Below are 25,943 nucleotides of genomic sequence, written 5' to 3'. Positions count from 1 at the left end.
AGGGGATATGGGGATATATGCGTACATACAGCTGATTCACTTTGCTATACAGCAGAAACTAACACAACATTGTAAAGCAGTTACACTCCAATAAAGATGTTTAAAAAAAAAGAATTAAATTTTATAAACCTATAATCAAATAAATATATTAAAAATAAAGGTAAATCCTTTTGTTCCTTTGTGACTCATTTTATTTTTAACACTAATACTATTAGTATTATTAATATTAATACTAATAATATTAATGATAGGAACATTAATAATAAATTAATAAATTACACTAATAATACAAATACCATTACCACTGTTAATACTATATACTTTACTACACATATATTATTTTACTACATTTCCAAATCCTAATTATTTTACTACATTTTACTGTTATCAAGGCTCTTGAGACTATGTGTCCATTGTATCTGTATGGTGGGAATACTACATAATGTTTCTCTACTGCACACCTTTTCCCAACTCTGATTTTAGTGATGTCATATTGATAGCCTGAAATTGGCCACCTTAGGACTATTTGAACCACAGAAATAGGTGAATGCTACAAATCAGTGCATTTATTGCCCCGCATAGTTGGTTGCTAAACACTTACCCGTAGCACTGCCAAGGGTCATGAGTATTCGAACAGAAGTCACTGGAAAATTGTTCCTAAATAATTTAGGTTATATGAGGAAACCTCTAGTTTATGTTACACTCATTCAAATGATATAATATGGATTCACTGAATACAAAAAATTAACTGTCCTGGTGATACTAGTGACATTTTGTGAGTATAAACACTTCAAAGTAAGTTCCTAGAGAATTTTAGCTGATATTCAAACTAAGAGGCTTTTAAACATCTCCACGAAATCTGTCTCTCCCTCTCTTTCTTATGTAAGCAACTTAGTATAAGACAAAGGGTGGAAAAAAGATAATAGATTCTAAATTCATATAATATAATACAGTGTGGACCATCTAATGAACCATTATAGTTTCTAGTGGCAGATCCCACTTAAGAAGGACAAAACAGTGAAAGGTGACACTAAGCCCACAGGCCAGAGGAAAAATCCAGTCCAGTGTGAGAGGTGTCATTAGTGGGGCACAGCCTGAGAGATGTAAACCATTCCATGTGATCCCAGACTGCCTGGCTTGGTAATGTGATGCTTGGTAATTCTGCCTTGTGGGTCACTGGTTCAACCTGGCTTAAGTTGAGAGTAGATGAAAGCTGCTGGCAGCAGCAGGTGATTTAACGCTTTCAGTGAAACGAAGCAGTTATCTCAGCTCAGTTCTGCATGGACTCCTGTTTTTTCCCATAACAGTTGGCAGTCGTTAGCACCCTTGTTGACAGTTCACGCAGAAAGGCCAAGATCACAGTGGGCCCAGAGATTAAAATCACATCTCACCTTGGTGGTCCTTCCAGGACAGACTGGAAAGGTAAGAAATCCTGTTCTACCACTTGGTCCCATTAGAGAACTTTAATTTCCACCATTACGCTTCTTTCTCAAAGAGCCTGGAGTCAAGAGTTCAAAGGAGCACTAGAAGGAAACAAAAAATATTTGTAAAGCCTCTTTGCCCATCATTTCCCTTTCGATTTTAGATAGGAAAATGCAACATTTGTAAGGTCACCGTCTTAAATCAAATTCTTCGGGGGACATTTTCAGTAGAGGAAAATTCTGAACAGCTGAATTCTGTTTGAATTTGTAGGACTTATTTTGAAATCGTTAAAGTTGGAAAGATAATAAATTATAGTGTGGAATTTTAAAAGACCTCATAATGGTACAAAAGCGTAGTTGAGCAAAGTGACCTCTCCCAGCTATTTTAAATATTTAGATCTCTGGAAAAAAGACCAGGTGGTGTCATAGCATCAGAGACTGGGGATTTAAAAGGACAATAGTGCAAGGGGTTAACAGGCATGCACCTTAGTCCTAACTCTACCATTTGAGAGCATTATGAGCTTCAGAAAAATAGGCATGTTGAACGAGATAGACTTCCATCTTTGACATCCAGCAGTACAGGTTTTTTTTTTTTTTTTTTAAGGCAGATAAAATATTTCTAAATATCTAAATGTGTTAATATATGTAAAGCACTTGGCACAAAGTCTGGAATATAAGCACTATATAGTATTTTGTTCTCATATTATCGTTATTACTATTACTGTAATTATTATTTAAAATGCTAAATTACCCAAAGCAAATTATAAATGAGTTTTAGGAAACTAACACTACAGCCCGGGCCTGGACATTTTTTTTCATCAAAATATAGAAGACTGAAATGTCATATCTAATAGATGATCCTTTCCTAAACTTCTGTTCCTAGGAACGATAATTCTTCAAAACGCTCCTTTGTAAAATTATTCCTTGGATGCAAAGAAAATTGAGGAGGTGCTACCTACTACCCACCTTCTTAGAAAGTAACAGTGCGTATTAGCTTATTAATACTCAGAGCAGTTTTGAGGAAAGGAGTGTATTTAATTTGGCATAATTTAGTATTCCCAAAGTTATTTGGTGATAAAACCTCGTTAGTGCATATCTACATGGGTCTCCAGTTCAACTACATAGACCTCCTTTCCCAGTTGTATAGGAATTAAGTCTTGGTCTCAGCATTTGACTATTCCTACCCCTCTGGATAAGCACTTACTATGTGCCAGATCCTGTGCTAAGCTGTTTACAGTAATTATCCCACTTAATCCTGGCGATCAGTAGCTTCATGATATCCTTGCGGATGAGCAAGGGGAAGCTTATAGTTGTTTAGTAACTTGTATAAAATTACAGAACCAGGATTGAATTGTAGGGTTGTCAGTTTCCAGGACCCAGGCTTTTAACCTCTAGGCTACTCTGAATAACTATGAATAAATGAATGAATGGGCAAATGTTTCTTTTCTTTTTTTTTATTTGCAGTTTATTTAGAAATTATGGAGGAAAGCATCACATATAAAAATTATTTCTGTTTTAATGCTTCTTAGTTCTTTTTTTTTTTTTGAATTTTAGAATTTTAGTTTTTATACAGCAAGTTCTTATTAGTTATCCATTTTATACATATTAGTGTATATATGTTTCTTGAGTTGGGCTGGAGCGAGGGCGGAGCTTGGACACAGTGCCCCTGCCCCACCCCCAGGAACCTTGAGCAGATGCCTCCTAAGAGACCCCAGCGGGGGAACTAAGAAATTGAGACGGGATGGGGAGCCAGGATTCCAAGTTCCTGTGTCACAGTCAAAACCAGTTAGGGAGGGAAAGGGCTGCCCTGAGAGGTAGTGAGCTCTCCATTGGGGGAATTTGTATTGAATATAAACAGAAGCTCCAGTTTCCTACATGCTTCCCTAGCTCTCCACATATGTGTTCTATGTATGTTTGCCCAAAGTAAAAGAATAGATTCCCCTAGTTCTTAACCAAAAGGCACTATACTATTTTAGCTAAGGGGACACTTGCTATAATAGGGATACTCCTCATTTCAGTAAAGTCTCAGTCCCACCCTTGTGTGGTCTCCAAGGTCAGGTCTTGCTGATATGGCTTGCTTCCTGATAAATCAGCACATGACTCCTGGTTTGCATCCAAGAACAGAAACTTCTGAGAGGATCATGTCAGGCAATGTGGGGGACTTCAGCACTTAAGTCACTGACAACTTAACTTTCAATTTCTTAGCTTGGGGTCAGGTTTATATTTTGTATAGAATTGGAGCCTGTTGTTTATAATGACCAAAGGCCGCTTATTTATGGTGAATCCAATCACAGGATATAATTGATTTTCCAGCTGTTAACAACCAAGGAGGAAGTGGTAAGTTTAATTGCTAGATTTCATTAGCAGATAACGCTTGAGATTTCCAAATAATCCTCCCACAAGACCATTAGTTACTGTACCAAAAAGTAAATCCAGTTTCCTCAGATATTCTGATTTTTCAAGAGTAATAAGAAAAATATCATGATTTCCAAATATATTTTCAATTATTTTAAATTTTATAAAAATTTCCTTCAGGGGAACAAAGCCACCTGTGGGCTTCATCCAGCTTATTGGTTACTTGATAGCAAATTTGACTGTATGTGGTTTTCTTTATTTCTACGTGGAGTTCAGTCATCCGTAAAGAATTCTTTGTGGTCATTATAAGATCTTACGTAAAAGAACTCCATAGGTATTTAAATGTTGAAATTGCGAATCCTAGAAACTTGTAATATCAAGAGGTGAGCAGAACCAGTCAAGGTATACCACCTGAAGTTTTATTCATAAAGCTGATTTATTTCTGTCTGGGCACATTACATGTTACACTTGGCCAAAGTATTTAACATTTTACATACTTCATCTATGCCTTGGGAAACTTGGTCTATAAGATATCTGAAGATACTTTGATCTGGATTTATATGCTATTTGAGATTTGTACATAAATTGAGAGAAAAACATTGTGCGTTGCATGCTACAGGAGACAGCTGGATAAATTACCTCATGATGAGAGGCTTACTACCGAATACAGATTCTGCAGTGTATAACAATATAAAAGGGTCCATGGAGGTTTAACTCTTTTTTTCTTGCTGTTGTTTGCTTTCTTGCATATAGCAAGAATACTAATTTTAATTTCAGACATTTGAATGTTTTAATTATATAAGTAATACATGAATGAGGGAATCTAAAGCATCTAAAGTAAGATTATTAGTTCACACAGAAATAAGCCCACATCCCTGAAAGTCATTACCAAAAATATTGTATCACTCCATATTTTTTTAATTTGCTTATTCAAATATACATGCACGTGTAGGAGGAGGGATCGTTGTTTTTCTTACAAATATGGAATTGCATTAAATATTTTATCTTATAATTTCCTATATTTATTATACTTGACACCTTTGCTGCACATATATGTGTTGACTTCTGTTAACACTTGGTCTACCTCATTCTCTTTGATAGCTATATAGTATTCCATAATTTGGATGATCTAAATTTATTCCATAATTTGGAAGCAGTGAATTATTCAACTATTTTCCTACTTATAGACACTTATATTGTTCCCAGCCTCTTAAAATAACAAAAAAAAGTGCTGCAATTATTTTTAGAATTTGATAAACTGATTGTGAAGTCCATGTGGAAGAAAAATATACAAGAATTGTTTAAAAGTCTTAAAACAATAATGGTAATATGGTGAAATGATTTACTGTTTATTGAAACAATGTAAAGCTACTATATTCAAAATAATAAAGCACTTGCTTAGGCATAGACACTTAAATCAAGGAACTGAATTCAAAAGCCAGAAAAAAATTCCCATGTGTAGGAGAACTCAATAAATGAAACAACTAGTCTACAAGTCAGTGGGGAAATTATGAATTTACTAGCAATTGGTATTGAGGTAATCATTATTTATTGGAAGAAAATAAATGTAACTCAAACTCTGTGCCCATAGATGAATATAAATTTAAGACAAAAGTTCCCACCATAAAAATAAAAGAATTAAAAGAAAAAAAAAATAAGTTAGGGGTGTATATATCCTTAGGGGTAAAGGGAAGCTTAGTAAGGAAGATGGAAACAAAAAGCTATAATGGAAAAATAAAATACCAGATGAAATTAGAAAACAATGAAACAAAAAAACCTTTGAATGGAAAAAGGCAACTTAATCAAATTGAAAGAACAATCACCAACTGGGAAAAACATTTGCTACACGTACACAAAAAAGTGACTAATACTCTTAAGATATAAGTAGTTTCTTCAAGTTAGTATGAACAATGTACAGCACAAGGAAAATTGATATTCAGGAAAATGAAAATAAAAGCAACAATAAAATACAACTTTTATCCCTTCAGATTGATAAAAATGTAAGATTTTGTTAACACCCAATGCCCATGAGATTAGGGCAGCGAGGAAAGCAACATTCACACACTCTCAAGAGCAGTGATGAGTCAAAATTTCTGTAAATTTTGGAAAATAAATCTGGCTATATTCTCTTAAACTACAAGTGTGCATATCATTTGATCTAGCACCCACTTCTAGTAAATTCTGTTTCAGAAAATACTGACAAGTGTATAATGGTACTCTTTTCAAGGAACTTGGGGTTTATTGTTTCCTGAATACAATAGTCAAGCATCCAGAAAACTAGAGGGTCAATTTGGGCCAATTTGGGTTCCTGCACATAAATATGCTTTCCTTTTGATGCTTCTTTTTCTCTGTACCAGAAAACCATAGGAGGAGAAATGTCAATAAAGTTGAGTCTTTGTTCTCCTTACTCAACAGAAATGCTGGTAAGAATGGGGACTGGGGGGCTAAGCTAAGAGAAACGGAAGTGTGAAGGACTCGGGCAGGACGCTAAGGCTTTGCAGCTCAATAAGGATCTTTGACCGAGTTGGTACTGAACAAATGTGTAAAATAACCCTACCTTCTGCCGTTTCGCAACTGTGTGGGGAAAGAAAGACAAGTGCACACATTAGGCAAGATGCTAACGAAACATTATAATGGGTTAGTGGAAGCGCAGTCACAGTGCAAATATAAGCAAATTTCAGGGGCAAATCATAAGCAATTTAATTTCTCAGTTAACTCTTTGAGATATACAACAAAAGTCAATCTAACTTTTGGTCCTACTATGTATATCCAGAAAAATAAAATCACAATGGTCGATCACACAGCCTATTAGGGATCCCGTGTATTAATTCAATCTATACTGAGTTAAAGGGAAAAAAGATAATTAAATACACACACATACATACACACTTTGAAAAGCCAAAATTCCTAATGATCATTGAACAAGAAGTAGCACTAGATGTATTGTAGTGTCTGTCTGAATGAAGCTGATCAAATATGAGTAACTTCTATTTTTCATGCATTTTGTTAGACATTAAGATAGAAAGATGAAGAGAGGAGGGCACCTTTTATCAGGAGAGAATCGATATCGTTTATCTTTTATGAGAGAATCACATCAAAACAGATTCGTAGGTCTCCGTTTGCCGATGTCTTACAAAGGAGCAACGGGAAGCTGGGACTCAGAGTGGTAAAGACAAGGTCTGAAAATAAATCTGCCCCTTTATTCCTGTAGTATGTCTGATTCAGCACTTTTGCCCCCTAGATTTTCCTTAGAGGTGCAGACAGTGTTCCTTTCTTTGACAAAAGCCCATTTTCTTCATCTTTCCTAAGTCTTTTGTTTCTTTTACTGGTCACAAGTAATGAGAGCAAAACATCTGCTCTTTATTGAGTGTTTATTGAGTGCCAAGCATTTTATATAAGTGGCCTTCTCTAGTTTTCACAACAGCCCTGCGAGATTTGTATTTTCTGTATTTTATAGATTAAGGAAACTTAGAGACTCAAAGTTATTAAACCTTGAGATGGATCTTACCACTATCACATGGCAGAGATGGTCTTCAGACGCATGTGTGTTGAACTCCAGAGCCTATGATGTGCTTAAGCAAATTGTTAACCTACTGCCTCAAGACAGAACATTTTGAAATACAGGTCACTGTGATGTTTACTACAGTCTCACTTCTCGGCTTCATATCTTGACTGTTTTTTTGGTTTGTTTGTTTTTTTTTTTGGTCTTGTGACTAGGCATATAGATTAGGGCTAATTTGCATGACTATTTAACTCAGGAGTTAATAAATATTAACTCTCTACTGCTCTTTGCTTTTAGAGGGTCCAACATTCAAAAATGCTATTATAGATGCAGGAAGTAAAAGTAACATGAAAATATTTAGAAGTTGTTGAATTACGGGTCCTTTGTGAAGGACAGGTTTGATTTGCCTTTGTCTCTGTTTCTGCCAAAGGAAGACTAAGGACACACAATGCCTAGACTGGTTTTGATGTCTATTAGATGGATTTCTCCTGAGAAGTTTAGATAATCTCTGATATTTATATAGTGGCAATCATATCCCTGGCACTTAGCAATAGCCAGAAGGAGATTAGATAAAAGACCCTTAAGAGATTAGTGTAATGTAACCCAGACTTCGATGCATCTGTTCTCTGCTGGCTTTCGAAGTCAGGCCCCACATGCTATTTTTCCCAGGAAATACAAGGGGCAATTTCAGGGTCCTCTACTCTGATTGTTTTTTCTGTTGCATTGTTTTTTAATGTTATTGTCTTGGTGCCTCGATCTTCCTTGACATAAAATGTTTAAACACTCAATTTCCTTTTAGTTTGTAAATTCACTGTCATCATATGAGGGCTCTTTAAATATACCTCAAACTATGACCACTATTGAGATGGACCTCTACCTTAATCACTTTTTTAAGAAAAAAAAATATGATTAATTAATTTCACCTCCTCATCCTCAGACTCCATTCACATTTTTTCCAGAACACTCCATTTCTCTTCAACCCATTCTGTTTCTCTTCAAACCAGAATAATTGGGGCAAAAAGGATGCTTGGTGATTGGTTGAAAGTGTTGGGATAAAAAGGAAGCCTTTCCACATTTCTTTGATTATTTTTACAGACTGCCCAATGTTCCATTTTAAAGACGGCTCCATTTCTTAAAAGCCTGAGAGTGATTGCTTATACTAATCCTAATGTATATCTAAGCATACTGGCCTCTTGGCCCAGTTTCTGTGTTTGAAACTGAATGCACATTGAACCCTACCAGGTCCCTGCCTGCTCTCCCACTCCCTCAAACACCCATGAACACACATACACACAGATTTTTTTTTTTTTTTTTTTTGGGTCAGTATATGTTCCCTAAGGTTCAAAGCATTCTGTTAAAATACCCACACACATTTCTTAACCACTAGCACCCTTTCTGGTGTCAAAAGGAGTGCACTCCGTCCATAGGCTTTTCCTACAAAGACAATTAAAAAAAAAAAAAGTATGTTTATCTTAGTTTACAACCAGTTTTTCCTATACAATATATTTAGTTTTATGTCCAGTTCATATTTTATAATCTCAATCCTTGGAGCACTTCCTATCTGAAACAATGTCTTTGATGAAATATGACATGAATTTTGAAATCTAGTGATATTATAATTGTAACTTTCCATTGGCTTATTCTTTGATATTGGCCACCTCTTCATTTTCATTTTAAATGTTATTAACTAATATTAGTCAAAGAAAGTAAAGTTACTAAGAGGAATGTAAAATCACTGAAAGAAAATTATTCTGAAAATTCTCTTAGGAAGAAGAGGGAGGCAAAATAGAACTGCCTCCTCTGAGGTTCGAACTCAGGACCTTCAGATTATGAGACTGACACGCTGCCTACTGCGCTAAGGAGGCAGGTTCGAGGTGCTGTCCCCTGTGAATACTCCTCTCCTGACACAAACAGACAACGTTTTCCTTTGAAGGTGGAAAACCGGTAGAATACTAGAATCAAACGTCTTTTATTGTTTTCAAAGTATATTCCATTGATTGGCTCGAATTGTCTTTCAGAATTGAAGTTGCTTTAACTGTATAGATGGAATTTTCTAGTGTAGAGATGCAATACACTAAGATAAAGTTAACTAGTGTTTTTATATGACCTTTCCCTTATATTAAGCTTCCTGCCCTTAAAGATCCAGGAAAGGACTAAGGAAATGGCAGGAACATGTTTTGGAGGAGGGTGGGTTGCAAAATGTTGCTTACTGTCCTGATATTTAATATAACTTAATTGAGAAGAATATAGCTCAATTATGTCCTTTATTTGGAAACAAACGATAGCATTTTCTTGAAGACCTGGTTGAACAGCCATGCCATTCCAGGCAGGTCACATAAGGTAATTTCTGTAACCTTCTAAAGCTCCTAGTAGTTTTGGATCATTTTTCCCTGCAGATCTTCTCTGCTTTCCCTGATGACTAGTTAAGACGAAAAGAGAAACTGTTTCCAGTCCGAGTAGGTAAAAGAATGACTAGGTACAAATCTAGGAAGCCAGAACAAAGAAAAACGGGCTGGTAGACCTGGGTGGAATGAGGAAGGGAGTTTATTTATTTTTAACTTCTCTGTAGGGCCATCTGTGTGTTAGATGTAAGCACAATGTGAAGTTAACTTCATGGAAGAAGGACATTGATTTAGAGGAAACCATATATTAGTTATTTAATTTGCATATCCACACATCTTCAATATTACTGTTTCACTTTAGAAAATAGAGCATCGATTGTTTGCCTTTTAATCAGCAGCTACCCCAGCTGTCATTTTTATCAGTTCCATATTGTCAGTGATATTTACTCATAATCATCCTTTCAAGAGCTCTGAATTTAAGGTTGCCAAAGCCTATGCTGTCCAGAGGGCAGGTAAGACAATTATTTTGTTAGCTGAAAGAAAAAAAAAAAAAAAAAAAAAAAAAATATATATATATATATATATATATATATATATACACATAACATTGTATAAAACTCACACCCACTTTGAATACAAAATATGAAACACCAGAAATGGATCACAGGGAAGGAGAAGAGGGTCAATAAAGGAACATGACGGAGGATGGATACCCTACCAGAAAAAATGATGACAGTGGTGCTTTTTTATTCCTGAGAACAACAGATTTAGTAAACTGTCGTGTTAAGGATAAAAATCACAACAATGACACATCAAATGTTTCTGTTGTTTGTGGAGGAAACTGGCAAAGTTGATTGGTCAAGACGCTCAAGGTTGTATCTACTGAACCAGAGTGTAAGCTCCTGTAGGTCAGGAATCATAGCAACTTTTTCTGCACGTACGTCCTTTTTAGAAGGTACTGGCAAGATGCTATCTGCCTCACCGACCTATAAAATGGCCCTGCCCGAATCCACTTCTCACTCAGGTCCCTAGACATGCTTCTGACGGGGGCAGAGAGTACACTGGACATCAAAGGGTTGCCAAAGGCTTTTCTGCTGTGGAAGGCTGAGGAGCTCTGGATGATTCTTTGATCTCTGTCTCCCTCCCTATCCCCCACTGCCGCCACACATATGTCACAGTCAGTCTTCCCCAGGTCCCACCCCATGCCTCTGCTCTCCTCAGCTGCTCTCACAGAAGACCCCTGACATCCTGGTCCACATTAAGGAAGGAAACTAAACAAGAGTACAAACAATCAACCTTCTAATCCAGACAAGCTGCTATCATAGCCTTTGGCTCCCTTATCTGAACAGAGAAAACATTGGTGAAATCTTTCAAATCTCAGTAAAAAAAAAATCAAGAGCAGTTTTTTTTTTTTCCTCTTCATTTTATATAGAACCCAGATTCTATTGCTGTCTTTGGCTCGCCTGCAAAAGAATCAAGAGGGAAAATTTCTAAGAAACCAAATCTGAAGTATATACATCTAGCTATAGAATTCTTGAAAATCAAATTTTAAAAATTAAAGTTTAAGTCTATTGTAAATGAATATGTCCTGAAAGTGCAGCATTTCATTAACTGCAGTGTAAAAGCAGAGGCTGGTTTCTTCGGAGAACAAATCGATAGGTTTGTAGTCAAAAAGTATGTAAATGTTAGAATCTCTTACATACTCGAACACACAATAAGAGTAGTTGAAAGTAAACTTCAATTTCATCAAGAGAGGCTTGCTTGGTTCAATATAAAATATTGTCTTAAGTGTATAAGGAGTTTTAGCATCGACTCTAATGAAAGAGAATGATCGCTAGCTTTGATGTTTCAGATTTCAAATGCCTAGAGGAAGAAATGAACCCCATGACCTTCCAGGGACTCTGCTCTGTGTGGGAAGGTCATTCCAGTCCTTGTATCAGCAGATGGTGTCCACACTGGATTGAGTCCCTAAGTCAAAGCCGGTATCGCATCACTCAAGTCTGTTCTGCTAAATAGTAGTAACATAGGCTTATCATCAGCACTTCCCCCCTAAATCAGACATTGACTAGCTTAATTTTACTTCAACTGACATGCACTGAGAATCTTCTATGTGCCAAGTTCCATGATGGATGTATTGGTAGGTGTAAGAAATTATAGAGCAAAATTGAAAGATTCATTTCCAAATTATATTTACAACTGGTGTTTCATCCTCTGGCTTTTTCTGTTATATGAGAATTGAAAGGTTCATAGAAGGCTCATCATGTAAGACAACCAGGTGTTCCTCTTAGGCTTAAGGAGAAACTGGATTATTTTGAACAGAGCTGTAAATACTTGGGCTTAATTTCTAGGCAGGGAGATGTTTTAAATCAGATAAAATAGTATAGTATGTTCATCTCTAAATGAGCATAAAGGTTTTTTTTCCCTTTGTTCCTTCATAATTATGCTGGCATTTTTCAGCCATTAAATGTAGATGTTCCCCAAAGTGCTACCCTCAGTCTTCAGATAGAAGAGAGAGATGTTCTTTTTTCTTATCCTCTCACACTCCATCTATTGTCATCTTAAAGCAAATGACTTTTAATGTCTCTCTTTCCCAGATCTCAGACATCTAGCTCATTTACCTCCCCAATTCTTTCCTCAAATATCCCCTTAACTTAATGCCTACCCTTACTACTTTGATTAAAATGACTATTCCCTGCCACTGCACCCCAAATCCCATTATCATGCTCTATTTTTTTCATAACACTTAATATACGAAATAATTCAATTACTGTTTATTTTTTATATTCTACTGTCTTCCCACCTGTTATAGAATGTAAACACAAGGAGAGCAGGGATTTCATCTGTTTTGTATCCGATGTATATCAAATGCCTTAGAAAAGTTCCTGGCACACAACAGTCCCTCAAAAATATTCTTTCAGTATATGAACAAATCAACTCCAACTCCTGAATCAACTATTTCTGTTAAGTATCTTATTTTCTCATTAGGTTCAAAGTTTGAGTTCCATGTCTAACCCCTTTTTCAGTTTTCTCCATATATCCTGTGAGTCAACACGTGTTGACCATGCTTCCATTAATGGTGATGCTCATGTCTTTCCTCTGAATTCTATTTCCACTGCCAGAAGCCTAGTTGAAATTCCCACATTTTCTTTCCTGATTGAAACACAACATTTTCCCTTTCTCTAGTCTTTCCCTTTTATAACTCATTTTATACATTGCTGCCTTCCTAAAACATAGCCTTGACTATGTGATGGCAGTGCATTGATTCTTTCATCAAATATTTATCAAGAGCAATATATGCCAGGCAAGGATTGAAAAGACAGAAAACTCTCTTCATTTGCAGACTTTATATTTCCAGCTCATTTAGTCTTCAATGACTCCCCATTGTTTACAAAGCAAAGTCTGAACTATTATGTTAACATCAAGACTCCACAATCTGATCTCATCAACTTTCCCATCTTCATTCCCATTACCACCCTGTACGTATTTGTGCACTAGTCAAACTGTTCCCTGTTTCTGAGTTCACACTGGATTACCTCTGTGTAATCCATGCCGATTGCCGATTCTCTCTATCCTGTAAGAATCCTAAGCATATCTGATTCCACCACCTCCATGAAGTCTCTGATTTGCTTCCATTGCTTGGGAAAGATCTCTTATTTTTCTTTTGTCTATTTTTACCTCTTCAAAGATATATATCATGTAATACTTTGTATGCTAGTTATCAGTCTCTAGGTCTCACCTACAACAAGAGATTACAACCTCTTTGAGGTCATAGACCCTGCCTCAATTTTCCTGGACTTTCACCTACTGCCCTGCCTTGTACTTAGGCACTCAATAATGTTTGCTAATTAGAAGAAACAAAGGATATCTTTTCTCTCTTCTTCTCTATATTATACTCACTTTAAACTCAATCTTAGAGATAACTCTTCATCTCTGAGTAAATATCACAACATCCCAGACCATATATCCTGACAGACAATAACATAGAGTAGTTAAGAATCCAAGTTTGTAAGTCAAAAGACTTCAGCTTCATTCTGGCTTTATCACCAACAGTGTACCTTGAACAGGTTACTTTTACCTCCGTGCCTCACTTTCTCATAGTAAAGATAGGCAAATAATACTTATTTAATACTTAAATGTTATATTGAATATATGACAACTAGTACATCATCTGACACATATTTAATGATAGCCATTATTATTACTGCACAAATGGAGTGTCAGGGTTATCTCTTTACTCACCATCCTCCTTTCTCCATTATTCTTACTCTTGATTTCATGATTGTGTCATGCTCTGTCCTATCCCTGCTTCCTGACCCCTGCCACAAACAAACAACCTTCCTTTTGTTCCTGTTCAAGGCATATGCATCCAACAGAAGCCAGTTCAAACCTTACTTTCTTCGTGAAGTCATCTTCGTTTCTTCAGCCTACATTGAGTTTACTCTTCTGTGAGCTGTCATAATACTTGGGAGGATATATCATACATTCCATTCTTTCTAGATATACGCTGTTATTAGTCACTTATTTTGGCATATCCATTACATGATATTTGAGAGTAAGGAAGTATATGTAATAAATTATTACATAAATTATATTTATATTTTTTATATACACACATATATTCTCAATGATATCTAGTACAGCACTTTATAGTCATATTAGGAAGTATACATGAGACTTAGGAGCATGAGATGTTAGTTACAAAGAGCTGGGTTTAAATCCTATCTGTCAATTTTTTTTAAACTTTTTTTTTGTTTGGCCACGCCCCCGAGGCATGTGGGGACCTTAGTTCCATGGCCAGAGATCCAACTCCGGGCCCCCTGCAGTGGAAGCATGGAGTCTTAACCACTGGAACACCAGGGAAGTCTCTATCTGTCATTTTTTTTGTTGTTATTTTTTAAATAAGTGATCTTGGACAAGCTACTTAATCTTTTTGAGCCTCACATTTCTTCATATGGACAATGGAATGGCAATGCTTACATTACTGGATAGATGCTATGATTAAGGTAAATAATACATGTATATAACACAATGTCTGAAACCCAGTAGACACTTCATAGATAGAAATTGTGATCATCACTGTTATTACTATTACCAGTTAATTTATTCCTGGAAAAACTGGCATGAAGCTGAGATTAATCCATGAAACCAGGAATCTCCTTTTTACTGAAAACAACTGAATTTGTCGTATGCTATATATAAAATTTCCTTAGCCGTATATTTACATATTTCCTTTTCTTATTTTTTTCAGTAAGTCCATGAGATTTTCAATTTTCTTTGTAATGAGAATGAAAGCAAGACTTGAAGAAGAAATGAAGAAAGAAAGAAACTTGTTATCTTGTGTCTGACCTTTATTTAAAAATCATTTTGTCAAGCTGGAAATGTTTAGAAGGACAAAGCCATTTTTTCCCATCAATAGGGTGCAGTAAATCTGTCCTGAAAAATGGAACCTTTTAAATGAGTATTTCCAAAAGCTCCCTAAAGTTCTTTACTTGTTCAAAATCTTTTTTGCTATGTTGACAAGAGCCTTTGAGACAGGATTTAGAGACTTTTTAATGCCCAGATCTTATGTGGAACAATAATAACAACTTAGCCTCTAAAATGCCACACTGTTGGTTTTCCACTGTTGAACTGAATGACTGTTAAGATGATGTCTACTTGTCTTGTATATATCTGAAGCAGACCAAATAGGATATGGAAGAAAGAAACTGGTGTCTTCAATTTTCAAGGCTCATTAGAAATGCAGTAATGAATTTGCTCTTTTCAAAAATTCTGAAGCTTACACTTACATTCATGGCTGCTTCATCACAGAAGGTACAAGAAATGCTTTGCAGGCCTGGAAAACTGGAGAGAGACCAGTTCAAATATCCCCTAATAAGGACCGCATGATTCTCAACTTTTAGAAAAAAAGACCTAGAAAGTGTCAGCCAAACAGAGACAGAGCTTCAGGTATCTCTTGATTGGAAAGTGTGAAGTATCCGGGTTTGAGATACATTCTAAATTATGTCATATTTCCTTTCATGTTACTCCACTGGTCACAAACTTTCAAAGTCTCCCAGTGAGTGCTAATTTCCTAACTCTTCTATAACTTTCATTCAAAAAATGACTTGGATCTTTTACATATCAGATGACTAGGTAAAATGTTAACAGAATAACTCTGCAATTACAATTATGTCATGAAAAAACTTCTGATCGTGCAATTAAGAAGACCTTGGTTTGAAATCCATCTCTACTGCCTACTAGACATGTTATCATTATCCATTTCTTTGCCCTATCTGGGTTCTATTTGTCTTATCTGTTGGTGAGCCATCAGTTCAACAGCATTACAAGGCAGCATTAGGGTGAGTGCTAAATGAGAAATCTAAGGAGTTCAGGATTTGGGGGGAAAGCTGGTGCACTCTGGGAAGGTTTCAAAAAGAGGGAATAATCCGAGTTGGGCTTGGAGAGATGGATATGAATGTATTTGATCACTGGAAAGAAGGCAGGGCTTTCCAATCAGGAGAGATAGTGGAACTCAGGCAACACTGACTCAGGCTGGCTTAAGAAGTGAATTCAAGTAAGAGATTGGGAAAGGCACTTGAATCCCTGAATATAAGGCCAAAAATATTAGGGTTTTATTTATTAACAACTTTGATTTTTGAATTAGATATACCTCAATTTGGATCCTGACTTTGCCAATTTCCAGAGACCAGAATCTATACAAATTATTTGGCCAATATGAGTCTTAGTTTCTCAAACTGTAGTCTAAAGATGATAATAACTTTCAAGAATGCTGATGGAATTAGAAAAGATAAAAATGTAATATTTTTAGCACATTACATGCTACATATTCTGGTTGCTTGACATCGACTTTCCACTAGCCTACTCTCCAGGTCCTTTAACTGCCCTTCTCTGCCTTGCTCTGTTCCCATGGAGGCTGGCTTCTGTGGTCTGCACCACCTTGGTTTCCACACTCTCTGGCTTTGGGTTGGGCTTGGTCAATGGAAGGCCCTGGCAGAAGATCTGAAAGTGGGAAAAGGTACAAGCCATGGAATATTTTTCTGCTCCTTCCTTATTTAGGAAGTGACTCTGCCCTTCCATGACAATAGCCTCTGTAGGTCAGGAGCTTCTCCATGGCTCCAGATATCACCAAGATAACATAATTTCTTGCCCTGCTCAGGCAGCTTCCCTTGATGCTAGTCTCCAGTTGCCTCAACAGTCCTCATTTTTCTCCTAATCTTGTCCATATTTTAAAAGAAGTCATTTCATTAAAGTCCCTTATTCTGTTTCTTGCTGAGACCTTGAAAATGTACTGGATATGCCTTATTATTCTAATTATTGTTATTGTTTTTATTCTAATAGCATTGGAAGCCACCACAGTATAGACACAACATAATAGGAGTCATGCTTTAGAATGTTTAAGGCTGGTATGATATATAGGATGTACTCTAAGGAAGAGAGAAGAAGAAGGTCAAAAATAATTTTAATATAAAAACTAAAACCATGGAACCTGATGCCATCTCCAGGTAGACAGTGTCAAAATTGAGTTGAATTCTTGAACACTGCTGGTGTCTGAGAGATGCTTGTCAGTGTATGAAAGCCTACACACACACACACACACACACACACACACACACACATGTTGGAATTGGATCCAGGAACCCAAAACAGTTGGTAACCACAAAAATGCAGACTAAGTGATGAATGACCTTACTTCTTCAAGAGAGATCATCATTACCAAATAGGGTGAGGGAAGAACAAACAATGAAGGTTGAAGAGGACCTATAGGTATATTCGCTCTTTTATCAATTGTTTGATTTTTACTCAGATATTTACCAGTTAAATCCAATCTAAAGAGCTCTTAACTACTCATCAGAATTCCAATTTGTGCTAGGAGAATGAGAAGATCGTAGTTTTCATTGACTTTTATTACTTGAGTAGCTCCAAGAGAGAGAAAAAAAAAAAAAAAGGAAACTAAAACAGTATGGACAGTCTGGTAAGCTTAGAAAATATCTAGTTTTTACAAGGCTGATTAATAACCTGAGGTACAATCACAAATCATGGTATCCAAATACCTAGTAAATTCTCATTGTCATATTAGCAATTTTATGAAGCATGTTATACATTGTGTTGGCCAAAAAGTGCCTTCAGTTTTTAAGTAAAAATAAAAGAAACATTTTTCATTTTCACCAAGAACTTTATTGAACAACATATTCAACCTTTTATTCCACTACCTTCTGCCATTTTTCAGGCAACTTCATAATTTCATCTTCCCAAAACTTTTTATCTTTTTGAGCAAAGAACTGTTCCAGGTGCCTTTTACAGTCTTCCAGGGAATTGAAATTTTTTCCATTAAAAGAATTTTGTAAAGACCTAAATAAATGGAAATCCAAAGGTGCAATGTCTGGTGAGTACAGCAGATGAATCAGAACTTCCCAGCCAAGCTGTAACAGTTTTTACCTGGTCATCAAAGAAACATGTGGTCTTGCGTTATCCTGATGGAAGATTATGCATTTTCTGTTGACTAATTCCAGACACTTTTCATTGAGTGCTGCTTTCATTTGGCCTAATTGGGAGCAGTACTTGTTGGAATTAATCGTTTGGTTTTCCGAAAGGAGCTCATAATAGAGGACTCCCTTCCAATCTCACCTTCACAACATCACCTTCTTCGGATGAAGACCGGCCTTTGCTGTGGTTGGTGGCAGTTCATTTCGTTTGCCCCACGATCTCTTCCATTCCACATTATTGTACAGCATCCACTTTTCATTGCCCGTCACAACTGGTTTTAAAAACGGAACGTTTTCATTACGTTTAAGTAGAGAATCGCATGCAGAAATACAGTCAAGAAGGTTTTTTTCACTTAACTTATATGGAACCCAAACATCAAAGCAATGAACATAACCAAGCTGGTGCAAATGATTTTCAACACTTGATTTGGATATTTTGAGTATGTCGGCTATCTCCCGCGTGGTATAACGTTGACTGTTCTCAATTCATCTCTCGATTTGATCGCTATCAACTTCAACTGGTCTACCCGACCGTGGAGCATTGTCTAGCGAGAAATTTCCAGCATGAAACTTCACAAACCACTTTTGACTTGTTCGATCAGTCACAGCACCTTCTCCATACACTGCACAAATCTTTTTTTGCATTTTGGTTGCATTTTTACCTTTCTTGAAATAATAAAGCATAATATGCCAAAAATATTGCTTTTTTCTTCCATCTTTGATATTAAAATGGCTACACAAAAATTCACCAATTTTGATGTCTTTTTTTAAATGCACACTGATATGACATCTGTCACATACAATCTCACAAAATTGTTTCGAATGAAGTTTAAGACAACTAAGTGCTACTAGAGCCATCTTATGGAAAAAAACGAAAGAACCTTTTGGCCAGCCCAATAAGTCATATGGAAACATCCTGGTCAACCGGCCCACAGTTCAACATACTGGAATTAAGTAAGTCTGTACCATTTTGAGGAGTGGGGACGGGGAGAATCAGACTGAAAGTTGTTGTAGCATATGAAAAAAAACATAGGATTTATGATCACAAGTATATTTCTAGTTCTTAGATCTGCCATTTCTAGACTGTGTGATTAGAGTCAAGTCAGTGACTAAATCAATGCATGGCATAGAATAAGTTGTATAGATTTAAAAAATGCTGTGGGCTATAATAAGTAATAATAAAAAAGGACTACAAAATTTTTATTACACGCTTTGAGTAGAGCTTTTATAATCAGAAGAACAAAGAGAAGTGTGTGTGTGTGTGTGTGTGTGTGTGTGTGTGTGTGTGTGTGTATACTCTTTCATTATCCTTAGTTTCTTCACTTTAACTATGGTGGAAAAAAATTATAAATCCTAGGATCATTTTGAAGGTTTAGATACATGTACAAATATAATTTGGTAATGGTTATCACCCCCCCCAACACACACACACACACACACACACACACACACACACACACACACACACATACACAGGTAACACTAAATATCTGATTATCACTAATTACAATCCTTGGAGGATTTCTATTGCCTTCCTTAGCAGCTTGTTACTATTTAGCCCTCACTTGGAGGCCCCTGCCTATGTTTATGAAACAGTTCCAAGGGCATCTGTGGTCTTTCCTCTTCTAACCATTCGCCTAGGATGGAAACTTCCAGATTTCAAATCCTAGGGCCAAGTAATCAGAGATGGCAGGGGACACTGAATATGAGATCTAGGACCAGCTTAAGCCTGCTGCCTCAAATTCAACTAATAATATTTCTCTTCTGTGGCTTTCAGACTCTGGTTCCTCAGAGGCATTGTTATAGGAATATATATGTAGTCACACAGTCAGGCTTCTTTGTGTAATTACAATTATATATTTCTAATATGCAAAGAGAGAAGTACCTTCACTGCTGGTTAAGTCTGGGTAGGAATGGGAGAACAGGGGAGAGGAGGCTTTAAGTAAATAAAGATAAGAGAACAGAAGATAAAACACTGGGAAGCTGTGTCATGTCAACACCATTCTTTCAGATGAGATAAGACATTTAAAGCACAGCACCTGGAAAGAGCCACCTATAAATTCTCTCCAACTGATAGCTATTTCTAAAAATGTGAATTTGTCTTTGTTAGTATCAACTTAGCACATTAGATAAAATATAAAACATTGAAAAATAAATATCATTCATAGTCACACCATCTGAAATTTTAAATGATTACCATTTGTTCATATCTCTTTTTATATTATTTATTTTAAAAAAATATGCATTCAGTTTTTCATAAACTAAAAAATGTCCACGTGTAATGTTCCCATTCTCTTAATACCTATTTAAGTTACAAATACTGACTATGAGGGGACAGGTGACTGGATCAGTTAATGACATATCTTAGGGTCCAAAATAAACCCTAAAGGACCACCGAGTGTGACACATCGGGCAGAGAACTGGACAGATCTGTTTTTATTTAACTTCCCCATAAGAACATCAGGTTATAGATGTGTCTCTAAGACTAAGAATATCTCCCCACATTCTAAAGCTATTCCTGCCCATTTGCCCTCCACCCCTTCTCAGAGTCAAAATAGGAGTAAAGAATCCTTTCTCCTGGGTTGCATCTTGGTCTTAGGTAAAATTATAAAGAACTATCAAGGAATGAATAAGCTCTGAAATGTAGTCCCCTAGACTTGGTGTTGAACCTTATTTTAGACAAAATCTTTACATATCTTTCTTTTTTCAGCAAATCTGCTTGGCAAAGTTTGTAAGAGTATGTAAATGGAATTTGACTAAAAATAGAATGAATTTAGCTTTATTTATTAAATGACTGGAGTCTTTGGCTCTTTATATATTGTTTAAAAATAGGCAGTGGGGGAATTCCCAGGTGGTCCAGTGGTTGGGACTCCCCGTTTCCACTGCAGGGGGCACAGATTCCACCCCTGGTCGGGGAACTAAGATCCCGCATGCCACACAGCATGGCCAAAAAAGAAAAATAAAATAAAAACTGGATATTATTTTTTTTTAATTAAAAAAATAAAAATAGGCATTGGCATGATTCTCAGTGGTATCATGTAGCATAATGGCCAACTGTTCTAATATAGGTGCTACTTCTTGCATGCAGTGTGACTTTGGGCCAGTTTAATCTCATTGTGCTTAGGTCTGCTGATCTGTAGAGTGGGATAATAATATTACCCAGCTCATAGGAATGGCATGGATTAACTAAAGTAACATATATATTATAAATACTACACACACACACAGAATGTATATGTGTGTATACATGTATTTTTTTGTTTGTTTTTTTAGATTTTTGGCTGCACCATGCAGCATGTGGCATCTTAGTTCCCTGACCAGGGATCGAACCCACACTCCCTGCATTAGAAGAGTGGAGATTTAACCACTGGACTACCAGGGAAGTCCTGTGTGACCTATATAAAGCTTTAAGTGTGGCACAAGATCAGCACTATATAAATATTAGCGTATATATTTTATTGTCATTTTTATAATTATTGCCCCCTTCACTTAGCAATTCCCTTTCATTCATCCTTTTATCCTGTGAACTATATAGTAAATAAAACTCTCAAAACCGTGCAGGAGTTTCCCAGTGATTTTCAGCAGCAGTACCCATTTTTACAATAGGTCATACACCTCTTTACAAGACTGTTTTACCCATATCAGAGTTTCAGTGTGACAGAACCATTGGTTACCAAATAGATTTACACCCTGTCTTCTTCCCTGCTGGCAGATAGCCAATACTGATCACATAGCTATTCTCCCTGGCACTCAGAGAGGTGAGTTGTATCACTTTCTCAGGAGTTGAATTGAATCATGATTTCTAATTCAATCATGGGTAATCTAATTGATTAAATCAGTGATCAGTTTGGTGACTGCCATGTGGACTACCCTGGTTGATAAAAACTAAGGGGAAAGCTTGGGGCAGGGGCGAGGGGTGGGGACATGGAGGGTGGAAAGCAGATGGGGAGGAGCGGGGGCTTAAAGATTTTCCTCCATAATTAAAGGAGGTCCTGGGAGGAAATGTCTTTCTACAGTGTCTTCTGTTCTGAGGCCTTGAACACACATAATATAGTTTTCTTTTTTTGAAGTTTGTCTCCCTCACTCTATTATAAGTTTTTTAAACTCAAGAAGGGTAACTTATTAATCTTTGTGACACCATCCTGTATTTCCCCACCACAACCTCAATGCTCAGATTATCTGAACCTACTCTTTGAAGCCTTCACTGACCCCCGCAGCATGAATAACTTCCTCCTCAGTGTTCCCTCTATATTCTGTTTATATTTGATCAGTAGGACACCAAAATGGATCAAATACTGGCTCTAGAATCAAACTGTCTGGGTTTCAATATGTACTCAATTTTCTTTCCCTGTTATACTTCCGTTTCCTATTCTGCAAAATAGAGGTATCCATAGTGATGAACTTTTAGGACTACATGAGCATTAAATAAGTCAATTCTTGTAAAACATTGTAAATAATGCTTGACCCATAGTAAATCCTTCTTAAATTTGAGCTATAACAATTCTATTATTACATTTAAATGATTTTAAAGCAATTAATTGTTTAAACATCTGTTTCACCTACTAGATTGTGAGGGTAACTTGGGCTGGGAGTCTACATTTCCACTTTCCCATGGCCAGCAGAACACCTAGCACATAGTAGGTGTTCTAGTCTTAAGGAAAGTTTCCTAAAGTGAAGCCTAAAAAAAAGGAAGGAAAGAATGAAGAAAAGAAAATAATGTATTTGCTTTTTTTGTATTTTTTTTTTCTTGGCATAGGGAAGAACTGAATGACCTGTAATCTGGTTACCTGTTTCTGCCCCATGTCTAAATTCAAAATCTGCCCTGAGCCTCCTGAGGAGGCTTATCTATGAAGGCCCATCATTTCTCTGCTGTACAAATGATGCTTTCAGCCGGATGGTACTATCATGATACAATGAACTCTATATTAGGGGTGAGCAGAGCCCACATGCATAGTGAGCCAACTGAGGCCTCTGACAACATCTCCACTGTGTGGTCACACAGCCCGGCTGGAGCCTCAGAGGAACTGATTATATTGTAGAGATGGGTCTTCCACAGAGCGTAGAACTCCCCCTGCCACGCCAGGCTGCACAAAATGATCATATTCATGAGGTCCACACAATCTTACTTGTTTGAGAGTCTAAGAGCTCACCCCACACCTGGGTGCTTAAGCATTTGGCTTATGGCCTCTTAGATGCTTTATAATAGAAACTTGAGATCAGCCAGACTCCTCTCTCAGGAAGTAGTTATCAGGAACGTTCCCCAACATATCAAAAGAATCAGAATGGATTGAGTTTGGTGGGTTACAGTAAGTGATCTTGCCTTTTGATATCATTCAAAATTTTCTGGAAAACCTGAAGTAAGATTCTAGAGCTGTGGCCTCATTCAAGGATGTAAGCAAGCACATACCTAGTCTATGGTGTATGTTGGACAACTTAATCCTTTGTTATTCTGATACTGGTGGAAATGGCAGCTTCCTCACTGTGCAAAGCTTAATTTCTTTGCGTATATCAGAGAGAGCAGTTATATCTTCAGAGAAGCAACCCAGATTTTTGTAGAGCATCTGCAATAATCTTATCACCCTTGGCTGTTCTGCTTACATTCTTTTCCTGATTTTGACCCCACCTGGCTAATTCCAACCCTCTCTGATGACAATCAGTTCCCTGCTCTGATCCCTGGTCTAAGATCAATGTCTATTTTCTTCTCTTTCATATTATCTTGTTCTGTTCCTCCAATGTACTGAACACAATTTGTAATCACACATTGTAATCTGGGTCTTATTTAAAGCTTATCTCTCCCAGGATTGCTCTGAGGACGCCTCTCTGCATAAAGATCACCTGGAAGACTTGTTAAAATGCGCACTCCTGGACATCATGCAGACTTTCAGAATCTGATTATGCAAGGTTAGTCTCTCATATTTTTTACTGACACTAAAGTTTGAGAAGTGTTTTACTAAAATTTCTGTTTGCTGAGGGCACAGGTCACATCAGTTGCACTAAGCTCTGATATTCCAGCGTTGGACTTAGTGCCTGGCACCTAACAGGCCTATAACTAATTCTTTTTAAATAAATGAAAATAAAACTTTGAGTATCAAAGACACAGTTATTAGTTAAGTCTAATTCTTCTTATGAAGAAACTGAAAGACAAAGTTTAAGCTTACTTCAATTCCACAATTATTGAAAGTTGAAAAGAGAGAAGTTGTGTTTGATACCCTTTATCCCATGTAAAAGGCCTTAGAACCTTCTAAGTGGGAACTCCTGAATTTCAGCCAACAAGTTGATATATTGGGAAATAGTTTTTGCAACGCTCTAGACCTGACTGGCACTCATTAGCTCTGTGACTTTTGCCAAGTTACTGAACTTTCTGAATTCCAGTTTCTTCATTTATAAAGCAACAGCTGTGCTAAAATGTAATCGTGAACACACAATTAAATAAGAAGATACAAACATAGAACTTGCACTATTCTTGGCTTTAAAGGACAGTCAATGAATGATAACCCTTGTCTGCCCGATTCCCTGGTTCAGGCAAACTGTTTTAAAAACAACCCGGGAACTTTTCGGCAAGCAGTCAGCACCCCCTGCTTTTTTTTCATCATTCTTAGTAATGTTCAGGGAGCATGGCAGTTCTTAATTGGAATTTTAAAGGATAATGAATACAGCCTTGAACTTGGCATGGCAGAGTGTGTTTTCTTGATCATCACCATTTTAGGACTATGAGTGGCTTAGGATGAATCAATGTGCAAGAGATTTGATTTGGAAACTGAGACTGGGGCTGGGAAGATTCAATCACAGAGAAAGCTTTTGAGTGGGGATTAGGACCTCTGGCTAAATTGTGATGATGTATTCTTGAACACCATAAGATAATTCATTAAAAAAATAAGCAACTGACAGGTATATTTAGGACTGCTCGAAACTACAATTGTATCTGTACTTTAATAGTGCCACAGATATCGATAATATTCAGCCATGGCAAAGGAATACAGAAAAATAATACTTTTTTTTCTCCTTTACTTAGTTCCTTAGAGAAGGCATTCGAATTGTTTAGCTCTTTTACTGGAAAAAAAAAAAAAAAAAAAGATGAGACTTGAAAGGCTTAAGAAAGCTTTGGCAACTCCATCTTTTCCAGCTGTGTTAACAAACTTCTGTGAAGCAGATGGGTGGCTGGCTAAAACACTCAGAACTGCAAGCTCTCTTAATCAATTGACACTTCCCAGTGCTATGAAATCCATAATAAAATTAACCCTCCCATTGCTGCTCTGGGAACATCTGGGGTTTATGTCTTTTTCACTTTCACTTCAACTATTAAAAGGAAACTCACTTCAATAACCCTTATTTTTTCTCTGCAAAATTTTCTCTTTTCTTTGTAGATACTGATAGCAAAGTCAGTTGTACAACTTTCCTTAAACAACTGATCCCTGTCACATTGGAAACAGATGATTTTGGCATCAACATATACTTCGAATGTTAAATAACAACTGTAGTGCTATTTAGAACCAGGACAATCAGTGAACCTATAGTTCTCTATAGATACTTCCTAAATAACATAAAACTATAATGTTCACAGTATACAAGTTCCTTTATTATTCAGTGATATTCATGATAATACAGAATGTTTATATGGGCTTGATAGTTTTCAAGGTTCTTCCACACACAGTAGTGTTTTTGAACATGTGGGCATTGTATAACAATTTTTATGAATATTCAAGAACAAATGATTGTGATAACATATAGGCTTCCTACTTTTTTTTTTTTTTTTTTCATTTGGTTGCATTCTCTGTCTTTCTATCTTAGTTTCGGCACCCGATGGGGGTGAGGATAGAGCGTGGACAGCAGCTCCAGACAT

The sequence above is a fragment of the Balaenoptera physalus genome, assembly GCF_965194825.1.
Source record: "Balaenoptera physalus genome assembly, chromosome: 17".
Classification (NCBI taxonomy): domain Eukaryota; kingdom Metazoa; phylum Chordata; class Mammalia; order Artiodactyla; family Balaenopteridae; genus Balaenoptera; species Balaenoptera physalus.
The sequence above is the reverse complement of the archived record's forward strand: the minus strand, read 5'-3'. Positions refer to the sequence as shown.